The sequence below is a fragment of the Globicephala melas genome, chromosome 18 (genome assembly GCF_963455315.2).
Source record: "Globicephala melas chromosome 18, mGloMel1.2, whole genome shotgun sequence".
NCBI classification, from domain to species: domain Eukaryota; kingdom Metazoa; phylum Chordata; class Mammalia; order Artiodactyla; family Delphinidae; genus Globicephala; species Globicephala melas.
Genome location: NC_083331.1, coordinates 8,307,428 through 8,323,311, shown reverse-complemented (window position 1 = coordinate 8,323,311; position 15,884 = coordinate 8,307,428). Strand labels below are relative to the sequence as shown.

At 40.6% G+C, this 15,884-nt stretch overlaps 1 protein-coding gene across 4 annotated transcripts in view; it reads right to left on the bottom strand.

The window, feature by feature from the left end:
- The window catches only part of FRY (FRY microtubule binding protein), a 429,644-nt gene that overhangs the window by 219,925 nt on the left and 193,835 nt on the right, over positions 1–15,884 (bottom strand). The window lies entirely within an intron of this gene.

The following is a 15,884-nucleotide window of genomic DNA, read 5'->3' as shown; positions in this document are numbered from 1 at the left end:
AGAAGAAGCAAGTGAACTTGAAGGCACAGTTCTCTGTGTTTACTTCAATCTGCTGCCTCTCAAAACCGTTTTTGTCTTTGGTCTCCCAAAGACTGAACACCTTGGAGAGAGTGAAAAAGTTCAGTAAAGAGACAGTAAGCATCAAGTCACTGCCCTGTTTTCTTTCTCTCTTCCTTTACCTTCCAGTATTTTATCTTAGAGAAATGACAGTAACACTTGAGTGATTTCCTTTATAAATGTCTGTCATCTGCTAAGATGCAATTACATGGACTTTCCCCTGATCTTCCAAGTAAGTACTGTCATCAGAGCCTGAGAGAATGTTTGCCAAGATCTGTGAGCAAAGGAAGATGAGGTTACATTGACATTTCAAGGTCCATTCTCACCAAAAGGAGATAGAATAACCTGCTAGAGGCGGGATAATTCTCAATTTCAACTTCTGTCTTCTCCCGAACAGAACTGACATGTGGCTCTCATTCATGTGGCCCTCACTGGCCATCCTCTCCTCTTTCTTGTATTTTCTCCTTTCTACTGTCTTCCTCTTATGGCTCATTTTATGCAGTAAAGTCTCATTAATTTGAAATTCCTTAATTTAAAATCTATGATACATTGGACAAGGCCTTGCATTCTTTTATGTTAGCTTTGAAAAAGATTTGCTACCTTTTGATGTGAATCAGGGGTGCTCAGAAACTCTGCACATCAGATTCTCCTGGAAGGCTGGGCCCTACCTGATTCAGGGACTCTGGGGTAGGGCTTGATAATTTGCATTTCTAACCAGTTCCCAGGTTATGCCAATGCTGCTGGCCTGGGGACCATATACTGAGATCTCTGAGGAAAGCAAAGGGGACCAATTAATCCAGTTGATAGAAGTGTTTTTGTTTTTTTGAAAATGCAAGTTTTTATTATCATTACTATTTTTTTTCATTTTGTTTCTACATTGTGTTTCTTAGAAGTGTTTTTCATTCCTTTTGCCTATAGCAAAACTGATATGCTTCATGAACTCCAATAAGTTAATGCTTTGTAGGCAAAACAGAGGAAGAGCACTGAATGGAGAGTCCAAGGTCTGAGTCCCAGCACAGCTGTGTGTGTCCCTGGGAGAGGAACCTGCAGCAACTGGTCTTTGCTCTCCTTACCTGTCCTTCTTAAAGAGGCCAGGCCTCGTTGTCCTTTCTAGCTCCAGTATGCTATGACTGTATAAAAATACGCACTGACGGGCTTCCCTGGTGGCGCAGTGGTTGAGAGTCCGCCTGCCGATGCAGGGGACACGGGTTTGCGCCCCAGTCCGGGAAGATCCCACATGCCGCGGAGCGGCTGGGCCCGTGAGCCATGGCCGCTGAGCCTGCGCTCCGGCAACAGGAGAGGCCACAACAGTGAGAGGCCTGCGCACCGCAAAAACAAACAAACAAACAAAAATGCACTGACGCCGTATAAAACATCACTTATTCAAACACTTAGTAATCAACACTTGCCTTCCCTGGAATTAATATAAACCAGTGAGATTCCATTGTCTGTCTTCTCTCTAGAGGAAACCTTGACAAATACTCCTGACCCTTCCAGTTCTACCTCCATTTCTGCTCTGGTTCCCACCCACCTTTCTGAGACTGGCAACTCCCTACACTCCAGGTAGACATAAGAGGAAACCTGGCTTCATGCCGAGCTGTAAATTCAGGACTCGTGTCAACATTTTTTCAAAAACATTAGGTGCTGAGAGTCTGCCTTTCACAAAACCCTGTAGTAGACCCAGAAGGACAGAGGCATCAACTCTGTTCCAGGCCACCGATTCGCCAGACTTTGTGGAATAGATGGCATCTGACCCAAGGCTTAAAGGACAGGTAGGACTCTGACAGGTAGAGATGAGAAAGGCACAACCCAGGCGAGGGCTCAGCATGGCAGGTGCCTGGAGGCATCTGCTGAGGGTCTCTCCTTGTCCTGTCCTCCCTCACCCGCCCACCACGCATCCCCATCACAGCACACATGCACAGACTCTGTCTTCACCAAGGAACTGAGAAATTCTCAAGAACAGGACTACATCTTGTCCTTATCTCAAGCACTGAGTACAATGCCTGGCATAATTAAACAATTGTGCTTACTTAATGGACCTACACCCATCTGATTCCACAGCACACAGCCTTTGTGTGAATGAAATCACTGAACAAGTATATATATATGAAAAACTTAAACTCCTAAGTCCTATAAAAATGTAGGTTTTTGTCTTTCTCCAAGTCTCCAGTTGGTTTGCAGCGGGAGCTGTTCCACATGTAGATGTACTGTTGATGAGATCACTGAGGGAGGTGAGTTCCTCGACCTCCTACTCCACCATCTTGACCTCCTCCTGTGCATAATTTTTTAAAATTTATTTATTATTTTTGGCTGCGTTGGGTCTTCGTTGCTGTGTGCAGGCTTTCTCTAGTTGCGGCGAGCGGGGGCTACTCTTCATTGCGGTGCACGGGCTTCTCATTGCGGTGGCTTCTCTTGTTGCAGGGAATGGGCTCCAGGCACACAGGCTTCAGTAGTTGTGGCTCGTGGGCTCTAGAGCGCAGGCTCAGTAGTTGTGGCGCACGGGCTTAGTTGCTCTGCGGCACGTGGGATCTTCCCGGCCCAGGGCTCGAACCCGTGTCCCCTGCATTGGCAGGCAGATTCTTAACCACTGTGCCACCAGGGAAGCCCCTGTGCATAATTTTTTAATGAGGAGGCAATAAGGGGAATTTTCTATCCAAATGACAACTTCCTCTTCTCTAGTCTTTCTCCTTTGCCATTATATCATGTCAATAATAAATATTCAGTGCCTTACCCACTTTTTATATCATTTAAAAGTATTCAGTACTTTACAGTTTTTTCATCATCCTAATAAAAACCTTTGACTCTTGAAAAAAATGTAGGTTTTTAATTCTTATTATTAGAATTAAGGTCTTGGATGACAAGTCAACGAGTTTGGATTCTATTTGAAGCTAGCCGGTTTCTGGGAGGAATGCTGATCGATATTGTTGTGTGGGATGGGCTAAAAAAAGGGCTGTTTGAGGGACAACACAAATTAAAGACCACTGTACCAACTCTGAGAAAAACAATGAAGGTGGGAACCTGTATGGGGCCCATCAGAGCAGAAAGGAAGGTCCTACATCTTACAGAGATGATCTGAAATCCTGTCACATCACGATTTTCCAATAAGAAAGTCATGCAAGATATGTTTCCCTGGTGAGATGTTATAATGGTTAAGGCATTGGAGAAACTTTTTTAGAATACTGACTCTAGAAGCTTTCTCAAAATCCCCCCACCCCGTGGCAGGAGTTCTTGTCCCCCCAAGCACTGAAAACTGTTGGCTAGGTATTCCTGGGAATAGCAGAGGGGTTCCCAGTCTCCTAACACTAGAACAGAGCAGCAGGGCAGAGAGGGAATTGTATCTTGCCCTATGTCCATCCTCATCAAGTTTTCAAAACAGCAGAGTTAATATCCATTTACAAGAAACAATGGGGATGTAGGAACAAGTTAAATGTCACCCTAAGGAAGCAAAAGAAATAATCCAGAATTGGGTCCATTTTATAAGAAAAGTGCACTAATGTCTACCAATCAATGGAAGAGATGAAAATAGTATGATTAAAGGAGACTTAGGAGACAGAGCAGACCTTCTTTGAATCATGACTTGAGCAAACCAACTGCTGGAAGACATTTAAAAAAAATGACAATCAAAGCAATTTGAATATGAACTGGATATCAGGTAATATCAAAGAATCATGGTTAACTTTGTTAGGAATGATAATGGCATTGTGGGTAGGTTAGAAAATACCTATATTTTGTAGACTGTATACTGATTATATAGAATTCAATGAAGCGATGCCCATATTTGATTCAAAATACTTAAGAGAAAGATGGTGTACATGAAGTAAACATGATTAAATCTTGATAACTTAACTCTGAGTGATGGAGATGTGTTGTATAATGTACTGTTCTTTCTCCTTTTGTGTTTGTTTGAAAATTTTTCATAATAGAACATTTTTAAAAGATAAGGCTCATTTGTAAAAAGTTTCCATTATTGCCTTATAGCGGGCAATAATGAAGGAATGCTATCTTAGAACCTCAATTCAAAAAATAAATTATTATATAAGAAAACTGAACACCATCTATAATCTAGGTTTGATCACGTAAGTTAGAATGTTCACTAAGATTTCAAGTCCAGCTACATCCTGTCACATTAACTGTGCTGGACCGAATGGTGTGTATCTTGGAGCACTTACACTTACAACACACAGCAAGGGTGAATACAGGTGGGATGTCATTCCCCTAGGTGTCCTTTTTCATAGTTATGTTATGATATTTCAGAAATATTTTTGTCTGAAAATACTATGAATGCGATCAGTTAATCAATTTGCTACAAATGAGTCCCTAATATGGATAAGGTGCTCTGCAAAGTTCAGTGGAGAATACAAAGATAAATTTAAAGTGACAATTTGAAAGATTTTTAAAATTTAGTACATTCAGTCACAAGGTGCCACAAGACAGTGTCAGGTTGATGAGCCAATGGACGAGCACATGAATTTAGGAGAGCATTCATTAATTTGTTCATTGATTCGGTCATCAACTATTTACTAAAAGCCCACTCTGCTCCAAGCAGTGTGCCAGCTGCAGTGGGGGAAGGCAGGTGCGACTCCTGTCCTCATACAGCTGATGGTACGTGGGGTATGTGGGGGAGATAGGCATTACATAATAAACACACCCAGAAAGAGAATCACAAATCGAAGTGCTATGAGGGCTGAAGAGAGAAAAGGGGGGAACTCAGAGACATAGAAAACAAGCTTATGGTTACCAAAGGAGAAAGGGGGGCAGGGGAGGGATAAATTACAAACTTGGGATTAACAGATACACACTACTGTACATAAAATAGATAAACAACAAGGACCTACTGTATAGCAAAGGGAACTATATTCAATATCTTGTCATAACCTATAATGGAAAAGACTCTGAAAAAGAACATACATATATACAACGGAATCATTTTGCTGTATACCTGAAACACTGTAAATCAACTATACTCCAATGAAAAAAAATCCTACGAGAGAGACAGACAGGGTGCACATATCTGTGACTATGGGGTCAGGGCAGGACCGTCTGGGGTGGTGACACTGACACTGAGACTTAGAAATTACTGATGATAGATACAGTCAGAGAAGCCTTCAAGGCAGAAGAGAATGAGAGCAAAGTGGGGGAAAAGGATGCCTCATGGTGGCTCACTTGCTCGCTTCCTTCTGGTTTTATTAGAGGCTCTTCTGGCCAGACACTCCTTGGCACCTCCTCTTCCTGACAGCCTCCATCCCCTTTACCCAGCTTCGCCCTCCTGCAGAGTGCCGGCCACCTCTTGATATTCAGTGATGTATTTTGTACTTGTTTTCTATCTGTCTCCTCTACTACACTTAAGTGCAACAAGGGCAAAGAATTTGTGTAAGTCCTCTTGTATCCTCACTTTCCAGCTTAATAGCCAGTACTCAGTAAATAGTCCTTGCATTAAGAAGGAAGGAAGCATTAAGGTATATAAGGTCATGAACTGTCTCCAGCCTAGCACCTTGATATTCAACCCAAGACTCACATCAAGTCTACTGGGAGAGCTCTTTCTGCCACCTAACAGGACACTGACAAATAAAGCACCAAGACGCCCAGGAGGAGGATGTTATATCAAGGACGACAGCACGTCATTTCGGTGGAGAAGTTGACTAATGGTGTGTTGAGGAGGCCTGGCTTATGAAATCTTTACAGCAGAGCTTGTCAAGTGCAGGTTGGGACCTGTTACTCAATCATGAAACCAACCGAGTGGGTGCTGACCAGCATGACTGCAATGAAATAGAAAAGTGTAGAAGAAACAACAGCAGAGTGATGACACCCTGCATAGTGAGGCGAAGCACTGTTTCATGATACTTTTGTTTCCAGTCTCTGTCTGTGCCCACAGATATGTCCGTGTGTGTGTGCTCTGGGTCATAACGCAAAATGTGTTTCCCACTGTGGGGCATGGCCAAGAAGGCTCTAGAGGCTGCAGGAACAGCAGTCATTTGTAGGCTGCTGTCTAGGCGGTAGCCTCAGGTCCACCCAAAAGGACAGACCCAGCTTCTTGAACTACATTATTAGAACCATATTTAAGCCAGAATCAAGGGTAAGAGAACAGAAGTTTCTGCAGCTGCATGAGTGGGCGCATGACACAGGGACCCAACCTGAAGTGACAATGAAGATAGGGCAGGCTGGATGTGTGGGGACGGCCACCAGAAAGCAGGGCCAGGCACTGCCTTTTCTTGACATTAAAGGTCACGAACCAAAGTTTTAGCTGTTCCCTTCAGGATACCCTTGGAGACTACATGATGCAGGGCGGGAGGTAAGGGGACTTGAAAAGGAGTCCGATCCTATGTATGTCTTTGTTAATATAATATATATCATAAAACAATATACATACGGGGGTGGGATGAATTGGGAGATTGGGATTGACATACATACACTAATATGTATGAAATAGATAACTAATGAGAACTTGCTATATAGCACAGGGAACTCTACATCACTTTGCTGTACAGTAGGAACTAACAGCATTGTAAAACAACTATACCCCAATTAAATAAATAAATAAATAAATAAATAAAGCATGTTACCGTGCAAAAAAAATACATACACATCAGTATAATATACATTACAAAACGCATTCTACTATAAAATATATACACATATGTGTATGCAATAATCTACCTATACATATGTATAATATAGATGTTATGCATATACATTATTAATACATATGATAACACAAGATATGCTTGCAACATCTGGAGTGAGAGAAGGACTTCCAGTGCAGGGTATACAATAGAAACTCTATAATTTGTCCATGAACTAACTGAATAACTGAAATCCTTTATAGTCTGGTTAGTTTTTTATTTTGTCAAGATCAAAATATTTATTAAATTCCTGGTTCATATGTGCTTATTTATTTAGATGTCAACTCATTTAATAAAAAAATATTTTAGGTTTTATTAAATTCTTAAGTAGTTACGGAACTGTACAATGACTGTAAAATTCACTTGACACATGCCTACCACAAGGTTATCATCTAAGGCAATGATAAATCTACCAATTCACAGAAAACATATTAATTGTTACTGATCTCTTAGCAGTTAAGTTTATATATTGTGAGCAAGAAAGACAATGAGTTAAAGAGAAGTTGAGATGGCTAGCAGAGCATGGGAGTGGTCTGTCCAGTGGTAACACAGCAAGGGTCGGTAACATTTCCAAGAGACATCAAACAACAAAAGTATTAAGCATTTCACATAAGTCCTATTACAATGCAGCATTTTTTCCAAATGCATCCATATGTTTTGTCTTTTAACTTGTATGCTTGTTATACATGAAAAAAAAATCTCTTGAGAGGAAAAAGTTTCCTAACATACACTCCACTTTCATAAACCCATAAGGGGTAAATTAATGACTAATAGAGATTTTATTCCTAGAAACAGAATGGTATTATATGTAAATATCTAATAGTCTCATTAGAGATAGTGCACAATAATTAACAAGTAATTAAGTCTCCCAAATCATTAATAAACAAAATGTTTCTTCTCTATTAGAGCAGTTTGTTGTGCCTTTACCATTTACAAATTAACTTTTCCTCCACCTTCATTAAATAGAAAGTTAAATGGTGGATATCCAAGATGCATGTAATTAACTCTGTGTCATGGAAGTTACCTCTCATTAAATTTTTGGAACTCCTGTACAATATTGCTTACAAGGTTATGCTAGAGCTAATGTAACCAGGCTATTACTTGGATGAAGAAAAAGCAGCAGCATGCAATTTGGACCCAGTTAATGTTGGTTAACATATGGTATCCTGTTTTTTAGTTCATAAAAAAGAAAAAACATTTTTTAAATGTTGGAGAAGACTAGGTCAAAAGCAAAGGAAAAACTGCTTTAGGCCCATTTCAATGTTTGAAAGAAAACAAATAAGGATATTTACAACAGTATTTAGAAGAAATCAAGCATAAACCCTACCTCTGCTGTAATATTAAATGTGATGGTATTGACTATTTTCCAAATACATGTTAGCAATTTTCACAGATTAGCAATTTTATAGAACAGATAGTCATATCGAATCTTTTAGTGAAACTTCAATGCACAGAAAAATTCCATGACATCATGGCTTTGTTGTTCCACAGACTCATGTATAAAACTGACCAAATCTTACCTCAGAAACACTGCAGTCCCAAACAGAAACCCCAAAGGGTATTATTCTTGTCTCTGAACAGTGACATTATAAGTAATTCCCTGCATGGAGATGCAAGTGCCCCTCCCACCCCCATCCATGGTAACCTTTAGGAAAATCCGCCCTACACCCAGCGCTTAATAACCAGTTACCCACTCTGCACAATTAACAACCTTTCATACCTACCAAGCCCTTTTATGAAGCTGATCACACAGGATCGTCTCCAACAAGCTGTTGTAATCTCCATGAGCCTGAAAAGGAACCCGAACTCACAGTCTGGAACCGTTACACAGACTATGTTCCAAAGCAGAAAAACAGAATGACCAAGTCCATGACCCTGCTGCTCTCTGCCACCATAAGTGTCTCGGCCACAAGGTAGGGCTCTTTTATTTCTGGCCCAAGGTGTATTTTTAGTCAGGTACTAAAGACCTACAGTAGAAGACAAACTAAAACAGGCCTTCCGTCCAGGGAACACTGTTCATACCAATGGGACAATTTTTAGCTGCACAGTAAGACAGTGACCCACAACTAGCAAAGTGCCTGTATGTCTATATTTAACCGCAAGAACATACTATGCTGCCAGATTAGTCAAGCTGCTTAGAGCACTCCAGGAACATGAGCCTGACCTCCACAGCTCACCACAAACAGTTCACGCATTCCGATTCCACGCACGACCCGTGGAGCCAACCCACCGGGCTGCAAGAGTGTTCCTGTGACCAAAGAAATACAAGAGCAAAGATAACACAGGGTGGGTGATAAACCGTTGCTTTGGGAACCAGGATCTCTTGGCCACAAGTGTGAACAGCTTTAAACAGCTTAAGTTCTTACAGACAAAACCAACAGCAGAGAAGCCCTATTTGAAGCCAAGAGTCAGTGAGAAACTATACACCCTTAAGGAAAACGCAACACTGAACATCTGTTAACATAACGAGTAAAGGAAAGTGATTGGGTTGAAATCTATAGTTATATTATTTTAAAAGGCACAGCCGAAATCCACTTGTTAACAACTTAATTTATAACACCAAGAAGGAGCCAACACTGGTGAGCGTTGAGTGTTCTATCTTCAAAAGAAAACAGGTTTAGGCCAATGAGATTGAGAAGGAAAATGCAAAGTCACTTAAAAACGAAATAGAAGTGTAACTAACTGATCTTTCAATGGGCATTATTTCCGACAGAAAAATTTTATGAGGGTCAGTGAAAAATCTATTTCTTCACTAACACAGCTGTGAAGAGCACAAAACCCAAGTCATTTTCTATTTTTGATTTGCTCAGGGTAACTGAAGGTTTGCTCTAGCAATATAGATTGGAATTACAAAACAGCATGGTATGGGGAATTGACTGATGAACGGAAACATTTCACAGGAAGGAGAAAAATGTCCACATTACCAAAACGAACACTCCACGTGTTTTCAGGCAAGCTAAACGCCAGCAAAGACGCCCCCGTGGTACCACTGTGTCTTACACATCCAGGGTTTATAACGCCTTTTTTTAAGAGCTGACTGAGGTGCCCATGTGGCATTTGGTTTATGCTTTACTAAAAGGGGCCAAAACAATTACAAGTGTGCCTAGGGAGGTATCTGAATTTTCAGTAATAAGAATTCTTCAATTTTCCTCTTTCTGGATCTAAATTGGAATCAAGACTCAACTGAAAATTTGCACTTTGTCATCTTCAAGTCTCTAGTGCTATTATTAGATCAACCTTTCAAATGATGTGACTGTCATTCAATTAAAAAAAGTTACTTAAAAGAGCCTCATAGAAATAAGAAAAAAAGTATCTATCATTTTATTTTTTCACTCTTTTTACAGATACCAATTACCAAACAGCATTTAAGGGAAGTGCAAGAGAGAAAGAGGTAGAAAAAAGAACTAACGTTAGTGAGACATGGAACTGGATTCAGGTACTCTGCCAGGTACTTTTCACGTATTACTTCATTCAGTCCTCACAGCAACCTTATAAGGTAGGCATTACCAACTCCATTTTACAGTTGATGAAAAGGATTAAAAATAAGATTGCTCAAGGTCATTCAAATACAAGGTTGTCAGACTCCAGAGTCACTACACTTATTTTTATTCTACTACCTTCCTTACTATGAATTGGAACTTTTAAACAGTCGTAACCTTAGAGTATTTGTTTTTGTATACATTTAGGAGGAGCCCCCAAGTAATCTACTTTTGAGTCCAAAAATTTCACATACCCCAAACCCAGCTGAATGCCAGAGAGTCTAGTCTCCTTTGATGCCCTCCCTGGTTTGTTCGTGCTTCTGTGGTACCATGGCCCTTAACAGTTTGGGGAACGTCCTTAGGGCATAAACCACATTGTTCTCATCTTTGGATGCCTAGTAGAGTTGAATTAATGAATAACAGAAGGTGTCTTTTAGAGTCAAAACAGATGACACAAAGTCCATCCATTAAAGCTCAGAGTCTTTGTTACTAAGAATTCCCACCTCACCTCACCCATCTCCACTCAGAGCTTATTTCTCCTACGGTACACATCATTTTAACCATCTTGACCTTGCCTCAATTTATGTTAGACTGAAAACATCAGATCATGGATGGGTGAAGGCTCCTACGGCACACTAACAGTTGAGTAAGCGACAGCTGTCAGCTCATGGCTGATACTGATAGAAAAATCAGAAAACAACGACAAAAAGCAGACCTAAAACTTTGGAAGGACAGCAGCCTTAGGATATTTTAGTATAACAAGAGAGAGCCCTTAACATTTCAAGAGCCCTAAAGGTAGCCATATGTGATGAATCTTTAATAATGAATACATGTGCTGAAGATCTGAATTCATTTAGACATGGCTAAATTATGATAGCATACAATAGCACAGATACAATAGAGAATAATAAAGTATGCTTTACAAAGAATTCTATTCAAAATTATTCAACTGAAATGTTCTGATACTTCAAGGGTTAAGCTTCATGACTTGGAGAAATTTACTCAGAGATCATTTGTTCCCTGATGATGTTACATAAATGTCATGCATTTTAAACGATATTAATGTAATCTAAGTTTAATCAATAACATACACTGGACTGCTGACATGCTTAATTGACAGTAGCATAATAACCCTCATATTAATTGAATGATGACTTTAAAAGTTGATGCTTTTTATTACTTTAAAAGTTAATCTAATCATCTCACACCAGTCAGAACAGCCATCATCAAAAAATCCACAAACAATAAATGCTGGAGAGGGTGTGGAGAAAAGGGAACCCGCTTGCACTATTGGTGGGAATGTAAACTGATACAGCCACTATGGAGAACAGGATGGAGGTTCCTTAAAAAACTAAAAATAGAACTACCATACGACCCAGCAATCCCACTACTGGGCATATACCCTGAGAAAACCATAATTCAAAAAGAGTCATGTACCAAAATGTTCATTGCAGCTCTATTTACAATAGCCAGGACATGGAAGCAACCTAAGTGTCCATCAACAGATGAATGGATAAAGAAGATGTGGCACAGATATACAATGCAATATTACTCAGCCATGAAAAGAAACAAAATTGAGTTATTTGTAGTGAGGTGGATGGACCTAGAGTCTGTCATACAGAGTGAAGTAAGTCAGAAAGAGAAAATCAAATACTGTATGTTAACACATATATATGGAATCTAAAAAGAAAAAATGGTCACGAAGAACCTAGGGGAAGACGGGAATAAAGACACAGACCTACTAGAGAATGGACCTGAGGATACGCGGAGGGGGAAGGGTAAGCTGGGACAAAGTGAGACAGCGGCATGGACATATATACACTACCAAATGTAAAACAGATAGCTAGTGGGAAGCAGCCGCATAGCACAGGGAGATCAGCTCAGTGCTTTGTGACTGCCTAGAGGGGTGGGATAGGGAAGGTAGGAGGGAGACGCAAGAGGGAAGAGATATGGGGACATATGTATATGTATAACTGATTCACTTTGTTATAAAGCAGAAACTAACACACCACTGTAAAGCAATTATACTCCAATAAAGATGTTAAAAAAAAAAGTTAATCTAATATTCATAAAACTTTCCTTTCTGTTTCTGTGTGGCATGGTGGCTTGACTGCAAGTATTTTTAAGGGCAAGTGAAAGTCCAAACTGGTTGCTTCTATCTTCACAAGCTTACAAGTTGCAAGGACGTTCCTCAGTGTGTCTAGTTAACCTTATTGTTTTGGCAAAGACTGTTTCTAGGCTACTGACCGACTGATACTACTTCATGCTACTTTATTGGCATGAAGGCTAGATTACATAACCACTCTCATCAAATGTAGCCTATTAGACTGTATTCACCTCCCTTAATGTACAATCTACTCTATTATATTATGGGAAGCAAAAAATATCCTTTAGACACCAACTCAAATTTTTCCAGCTTGAAGAAAAAGTCAGCATTTAAAGTGGTGACACTGAACACAACCTATATCAATCAAAACCCTAAAGTCATGAGAAACTCAAGCTGATAATTCTTTTTTTTTTTTTTTTTTTTTTTTTGCGGTTCGCGGGGCTCTCACTGCTGTGGCCTCTCCCGTTGCGGAGCACAGGCTCCGGACGCGCAGCCTCAGCGGTCATGGCTCACGGGCCCAGCCGCTCTGCGGCATGTAGGATCTTCCCGGACCGGGGCACGAACCCGTGTCCCCTGCGTCGGCAGGTGGACTCTCAACCACTGCGCCACCAGGGAAGCCCTAAGCTGATAATTCTTTTTTTTCCCATCACTGGCCTTAAAAACTCAACATTTCTCACTGAGTCTTTAAAACCAATTTGGGATATAGTTAATGAAATATTTCAGTAATAGGACGTTACATTTTATTTGCATAATCACATGCACACTAGTCTTTCTAGAAATTTAGTAAATACAAGTGTTAAAATATTACCACAGAAATGTGGCCGTTAATGATAGATGCCAGTGTCAAGAGGATAATCTCTTTTCACTATTTTTCCATGAGATAACATAGTACAGAATATATTCATTCACTTGGATTCACAAATCTTTCAGAGACAAAGAACCTCTGAGGCTATCTTAGGGTAGGAACCAAATTAAGTACAACATAAGCAAACATCACGTGCAGCTTTGCCCCTTCCCTGTGGAAACCATAAGGGCAGAGAACCTTTAAAAGACAATGTGTCATTATGCTTGGAGGTAATGGCTATCAAACAGGCTTCTAGTCGTTACAAGCATGTCGTTACCTGAAGACATATGCAACAAACAAATGCAACCCCAAAATGTTTGCCAGGAAGGCCTCTAGGAAAATACTGGTTTGTTTTGGCACAGGGAGCCTCTGGAAGCCAGCCACTGTTAAAGCAGTATTCTACCAACAGGTGTGCAATACTTACTATATACAGATTGTCTGAACCTATACAGGGGCTCTCTTTAAACCTGTGTATCACCCATGTTCTTGTAAATTACCAGGTGCACTCAAGCCCAACCTTAGAGAGGAAAATCAGAAGGGGTTCTATGCTACTGAGAAGGGAAAGAACTTACGTGTGTTAGCAATACTCTAAATGCTTTCTCTCCAAAAACTTTTCTCTGATGATGAATCAGCTTAGAGACATTCCCCAGTCCCACAACTATAAGTGCAATCCCTAACTGGATCTTTCCCTGGCCTACAGTCTTTTAATTATTCTATCTTGGAGGAACATTGCATTGATCCTGTTTCTTGCATCTAACTCATTTATTTTGGGGGGGAGGGGCCTGACAAAAGCCCATTTACCCAAAGCTGGGGAGCTCTTAAAAAGTAAAAATTCCAGGGCTTCCCTGGTGGCGCAGTGGTTGGGGGTCCGCCTGCCAATGCAGGGGACACGAGTTCGTGCCCCGGTCCGGGAAGATCCCACATGCCGCGGAGCGGCTGGGCCCGTGAGCCATGGCCGCTGAGCCTGCGCGTCCGGAGCCTGTGCTCCACAACGAGAGAGGCCACAACAGTGAGAGGCCTGCGTACCTCAAAAAAAAGAAAAAAAACCCAACTACTTGCGTCTAAGAAAGCATCATTTAAACAAAGATTTCCGAACTTGAAGTTTTGACCGGTCCTGAAAACATTAACCTTTTCTATAAAGTATGTAAATTCTTGTGAAATAGTTAATACCAGGAGCTCAAGGAATTAGCTTATATCCCTTTTGACTATTCATTAAGAAAGCATATAGGAGCCAACAGTGTCTAAAAACCAGTCACATTGAACATTTAGAAATCATTCAGCTAAGTATCCCATATCCATTTCCACCCAATGCTTATGAATCATCTTTACTGGTTTTATTTAGCAGCAAAAAAGAGACTTTTCCAAAAGAGAACTTTATACAATAGAAATGTACATAGTAAAACACCACTGGGCTTCCCTGGCGGCGCAGTGGTTGAGAGTCCGCCTGCCGATGCAGGGGACACGGGTTCGTGCCTCGGTCCGGGAAGATCCCACATGCCGCGGGGCGGCTGGGCCCGTGAGCCATGGCCGCTGAGCCTGCGCGTCCGGAGCCTGTGCTCCGCAACGGGAGAGGACACAGCGGTGAGAGGCCCATGTACCGCAAAAAAAAAAAAAAAAAAAAAGCACCACTATTTTGAGGACTACAATGGTTGTTTTTCTATTAAGTTAAAATTTGCCTTTACAAGTCAGGGAAGGAGCAGGAAGAAGGCACTTAGCCACATACATTTTTACTACTAAGGAAGCCTCTTTCTCCACCTCCTTCATCTCCACAACCTTGCTCTGCCCAAGGATTCTTTGAGACAATTCAGTCTATACAATATGGTCTCCACACTCCACTTTGGATTTGGGGTTGATGATATTTTTGAGAATCAAAAAATATGGCCTGAGAAAGGGTCCTCCTTCAGGTAAGACGTTAAGTGTCCAAAGCAGGGCATCAGGGATCCGCCTGCGCCTAAATGAGGCAAAATAAGGAGCGGCAAGGACCCCTAAGTCCAGGTTTAAGGGAGACCTGCCCCACAACTAGCCATGGGATCTTGGGCAAGTCAAGCAGCTGGAGACCCAGACTATTCATCTGCAACGATAATGGATTCAGATGCTCACTACGAAAAAACACGGATCTTTCTGCAGCATTTTAAAAGCAACTCAACATTCCTCAGGCTCATCTAGAGAGCTTCATTCAAAGGAGATGTCATAAATCTAGCAGGCAGAACAAGCTGAGTGCCAGAAATCGCCACTAAGCATAGTCAGTATAAACTAACTCCCAAAATGAAATCCAGGTTTAGAACATCTTTATTTTTTTAATGAAATGATTCTGCTGCCTAAAAGTCTGGGGACCTACTGAAAAATAATTCAGGATCATTTTACCTGTGCTGTTCATTACCAGGCAAATATAGCTATTAAGCGCTTGAAATGTGGTTAGTGCAACTGAGTTACTGAATTTTAATCAGTTTATAATTGAAAACCTGATGCTTGATTCAGTTACTGGAAAAATTTTAGGTACATTGGTAAATAATCTGCATACGTAAAACTACTTTTTTTCAACTGTAAGTTTTATGAAATCTAAATAGAGATCAAGTATTTTTGACCAATTTGGTATTCAAATTTAGATGTGCTGGTGGTGCGAGATAAATACACACTGAATTATTCCCCCAAAAGAGAATATAACATATTTCATTAATAATTTTTACGCTGATTACATGTCAAAATGATAATATTTTAGATATACTGGACTAGGTAAAATACTAAAATTAATTTCAGATGCTTTTAAACTCTGTTTA